Consider the following 5009-nt stretch of genomic DNA (forward strand, 5'->3'; position numbering starts at 1 on the left):
GAACGTGCCTTGGTTTTCCAGAACAGGGGAGGGGAGGTCCGGCTCTCCTAATTGGGGCTTGGGGCTGAAAGGGGGTGCAACTGCCCCCCCATCTCCTCCAGTCCCGCTTGCTGGGTTGTTAACGCGGGAGAACCCGGCCCTTCCGCAGCTTGCGCAGGGAAGGAGCCAAGTGGGGAGAAGGCCAGGCAGCCCTTCCGCCTCGGGCATCCCTGCCCAGGTGCCTGCCTTGGTCCAAGGAACCCTTGGGCAGCTGTTGGGGGAGATGCCCTTGGAGTTTCTCTTCCCTTCCGATGTCGTCTGTCTTAGAAACGTTGGCGGCCCTTGACGGCACACCTGCTCGCCCCCCCCCGCCCCCCAAGGCTCTTGGGTTTGGGGCTGCAAGAGGTGCTGCCTGCTGATTTAGTCACCCCGCTTCGATCCGCTGGCTTTGACCTGATGGTTGGCCTGGGCTCAAGCGCCCCTCAGGCTCCGGCAGTTCACCATAGTCAAGCCGGTTTTGCGCAGAGGGGGCACAGCTAAGGAGGCTGGGGGAGGGGTCTTTGCAGAAGTGGGGGGCAGCCCCTCTGCCGGTCCATCCTCCTCCGCTTTCCCCCAGAGCCATCTGTGGGGAGGTTTAAGGTCTGCATCCTGTGCAGCAGAGTGGCTGGTGGAGGCCTGGAAAGGACATGACCCCCTTCCCCCCCACCGGGGGCCCTTCCTGCCTCCGCCCTGCCAGCAGCTCTTTCAGGGCCTGCAGGATCCGGGCCTGGTGTCAACGGGCACCTTTCCCTGAAGCGGCCTCCCTGGCCAGGCCAGGCCTTCCAGGTCCATCTTCCCCAGTTCCTTACTCGTAGAGCTTCTACCGCCCTCCTTGCAGGGGGTTCCCCTCTTCGCCTTTCTCCGAAGGAAATGCGGGGAAACACTTGTCCTTGGCCTCTTCTGGGATGGAGGTTGGCAAGACTCCCTGTAACCCAGCCGGTTGCCACCACGTTCTTCCACACAAGGCAGCTGCCTGGCGTCACGTGGTCCCTCTGAGCATCGCCTCTTCCTCCAATGGGTTCCCTTTTGTTGCAGGAGAATGTTTATGCACCACTTAATTGGAGCTGATTAACCCACAGAGGCTAATCTGGATTCCCGTAGCCCAGTGAATAATCAGCATTTAATGCTGCCCCCTTCTAGGCTAAAAGCCCCATGGCTGCTAATCCAGGCAAACTCGCTGCGGCCGCCTCGGCTGCTCGGGCCCTGGAGGAGAAAACAACCTGGCTGTGTCTCTCCCAGCTCGGGAGACCAGGACCCTCGGGGAGGCACGTGGCCGGCTGCCCAACGAGGTCCCAAATGTGGTGTCATTCTGGCTTTTACCAAATGCCCACAGGGCTCCCTGAACTGTTTATAAACTGCCAGTTCCGGTTCAGCTCGCTCCCACGAGTAGGCAGGCCTTGAAGGGTTGAACCATCACAGGCCTTCTGCCATAGGGAAGCCCCGAGTTGTGGCTGTGGGGCAGAGACGTCCAAGGAATGGACGGAGAAGAGACGGGAGTCCTGCTGGGTGCCAATTCCTTGCACTGCTGCCACTGTGTGATCCAACCCCCCCTTCTGAGACCTGAGATGCCCTCCTGGGGCTTCTGGCCCCTTTGCCCGCAGTCTGGTTGTGACCGGGCACAGATCGCCTGGCACCCAAAGGCTGCTTGGGATCTGGGAAGCTGCAGTCTCTCGGGGCACAGGGGCCCCATTCAGGGCCACAGTCGTGGCAAATGCAAAGCGGGCCCTGGAAGGAATCTGCGCAGAATATCCCTCTTCTTGGAAGTAGTGGCGGAAAAGACGATCCCCTGCCCAACCTTTCCCCGAAAGCAACCGTGTTGGGCTGTTGCAGCGGAAGCCCTGAAGAGGTTTGTGCTGGCCTTTACGATAGCTTAGCTTCTGCTGTCCATTTCACTCCAGGCAGGAACAGCGGCGATGCGTGGACCTGGGGAAGAGGCCCCGATCCTTCAGAAATGCCCCGGGAGCTCCAGGGGACTCCGTGTCCCTTCCCCTTCTCCGGGCCCTGGCATCAGGAAGCGAGCCAGGAGGCTGGGCATCAGTTTGAAGCCCAGCAAACAACGACGGAACCATTGATTCCTTCAAACGGCTGTACGTCATGCTCTGCGGATGCCAGCAAAATCTCACCCTCCCCAAAAGAGGTCCGGGGAGGGGGCAGCAAAATTCCTACACATTTTGATCCATTTCCCCATGATGTCCTACTTTCATGTTCTTAAGTGCAGAGTGAGCCCCGAAGGCCGCAGCCTGGAGGGATCTCTCACTCAAGCAAGCTGAACCCAACCGGCCCTGCCCTGAAGCGGCCGGTTGCTTGGCAAGCGTGAAGCAAGCCATGCTCTTAAGCCAGCATTTTAAAAAGCGGAAGCAGGGCAGTAAGGCTAATATCCCCTCAACGGCTGGAGGGAAAAATCTGGGCAGGCTTCAAACCGCAAGCTTAAGAATGGATCCATGTTTGTGTGTGAACTTGAAAAAGGTCCGTTCGTGGTTGCATTTGCCAGGCACTTTGGTTGTGGTCCCTGGAACTCTCTGCTAATGGAAATCAGCCGCTTCTTGACTTTTCCTGTACAGTATATTGCGAAGCATTTGTGGTTGACTGAGCTTTAGAGCCGAGTGGTAGAATTATATGTTATTTAAGAATTTATCAACTGCTTTAATCAAGATTTAAATCTATTTTTATTACTTGCCATGAGGTTTTACATTATTGCTTTGAAACATGGTGCTTTTATGACATTTGCAGCTAATGCCTGATAGCCAGGGCTATTAAACTGGCTACATAAGTAAACTCAAGCAGGGATTTTGTTCCTTTTGCATTTGGAGGCAATTTACAGTCCTGGTAGCCTGCCCAACGCTGGTGGATTTTGTCCAGAGCCAAATTGCAGAACCTTAAACTCCGTCCTCTTAATTGGGCCACAAAATCCCGGAGGACTTTGTCTGCCTGACAGGACCTGCCATTTTTCTCATTCCTTCAGGAGAATGAAAAGCTCAGTCGAAGCTGTCCCATTAGGAAGGACACATTAGGTGGCCGTTTTGTCCCAGGCTCTGATCCTTTCAGACCCCTGGCCCAGTTCCATGGAATAGGGAACGTTTCCCTCGGGTGGAGCAGATGGAAGCCATAGGTGGGAATGTGCGTCTGCCGCATCCATTATTCATCGCCCAGATTGCTCTGACCAGCTTTGAAGATCTGGAAGGAGACCCAGGAGCTCGCGGTTTTCCCATCCCAACCCGACCCGGTCCACTAACCCAGTCCCTGCCTGGCTTCCTGCCCGTTCGTCTGGGACCCTTTCTTAGCCGAGGGGACTAAACGTAGGCGGCCAGGGGCCCCTCTGGAGGGTCAAGTCTCCAGAATCAGCCCCTTAGAATAAGAGCTGTGGGTCACTTTCCTCTTGGAGACTGTTGGGATCCAGGAGGCAGATCTGGCGAGCACTGACTCAGTGAACCGGGGCGGCGGGGGGGGGGAGCACCGGCTGCTGAGAAGCAACCATCTATGGAGGGAGCAATTAGCAGGGCTAAATTTAACCCAAGGAGCATCAGTCCCTACAGCATCAAACCCAAAGCAGTGCCATCCTTTAATTTTTTAAAAGAGAAAATCCCATGAAAAGCAGGTCTCTTTAACGAGGAAATTATGTTTCTGGGGGAAACCGGATCCTTGGATCTGGTGCTGAGGGTCACAGTCTGGTGCGAAGGCGTCAGGAAGGAGGGGGGGGGGAGTGAGCACACAGCACCTTGGACAGCAGCCTGGGCAGGTGGCAGCCGCCTCAGGCCCAGGGCCCCCTTCCTCCTGGCCCTCTGCAAGGAAGGGCTTGGGGATGCTGTGCAAGGGGTTCCCCCCCCCGCCTCCTTAGCTCCAGATTTCTTGGTGGGTCTGAAGTAAAAGGCCAGATTTGTGCTCTGTTGGGTGTCTTTCCTTTGCTACATTCACACATGCACCGATCTGTCCCTATTTCTTAGAACAGGCTTTCTCAACCGTGCCAGCCTTAAGACGAGCGGAGGCCAACTCCCAGATGTCCCCACCAGCCCTGCCTTAGAGACCGACTCTCCCACCCAGAGCAGGTTCCAAGACAGGGTTGAAGGAGAGTTGGGTGCCTCTGGATCCTGGGAACAAGCACCCTGGAAACCACAATCACAGGAGCTCTTGGGGGGCAGGGGGCTGGGACCCAGAGAATGTGGAAGGACCAGGCAGGTGGGCCTGGGAGGCATGTGCAGGAGCTCTTGGGGGGGGGCTGAGACCAGTGGTGACCAGTGGAGTGGGGGGGCTGCTGAGATCTAGGGCTCAGGTGGGGCCTCGGCAGGCAGGACCAGCAAGCAGCACATGGGGCACCTGGGCCCATGGCCCAGGACTGGCCCAGCTGGACTGCTCTCTCCCAGCAGAGCCTGGCCTCCAGGACCAGGTGCCCTGGGTTTCCGTGCCCATCCGACGGCTGCCCCCACGGCCCCTGCTGCGCCGCCCTCTCGTTGGAAGCCTCTTCTGTGGAACAGGAAGGGGGGCAGCTGCTGCCCCGCCCCTCCCCCCTCCGGGGCCCTCAGTGTCCCGCCCCGCCCCAAACTGTCCGACTTTCAACCCGCAAATCTCCCGGGCAGCTTCTTGGCGGGGGGAGAGGAGCCCCGGTGCCCGAGCAGAGGGAAGCGGGCCCCAAGGGCAGGAGGGCGGCCCCTGCTGCTCCTTCCGCCGGGCATCCGCTGGCAGACCCTCCCTCCCGGGACCGGCCGGAGGAGGCCGTTTCGCGGGGCCGCGCCGGCTCGCCATCCCGCCCCGTCCCCGGGGGCTCTCGGGCTGCGGGGCCCAGGCGGCCGGGCTCCTGCTTGCGCCTTCCGGCGAGGGGCCTGGGCGGGGCTCCCAGAGACGCCCTTCCCGCGCCCTCCAGTCCCCGCGCCGCCGAGCACAGGCGAAGGGCCGCCCCGGCCCCTCCTCGCCTCCCTCCCTCCCTCGCTCGCTCGCGCCGCCGCCGCCGCCAACCGCGTTCCCGCGCATTCGGAGAGCCTGGCGGCCGGGCGCGCGCG

Source organism: Pseudonaja textilis, chromosome 12 (genome assembly GCF_049901715.1).
Source record: "Pseudonaja textilis isolate UNSWEBS1 chromosome 12, rPseTex1.2, whole genome shotgun sequence".
In the NCBI taxonomy this organism is placed as follows: Eukaryota; Metazoa; Chordata; class Lepidosauria; order Squamata; family Elapidae; genus Pseudonaja; species Pseudonaja textilis.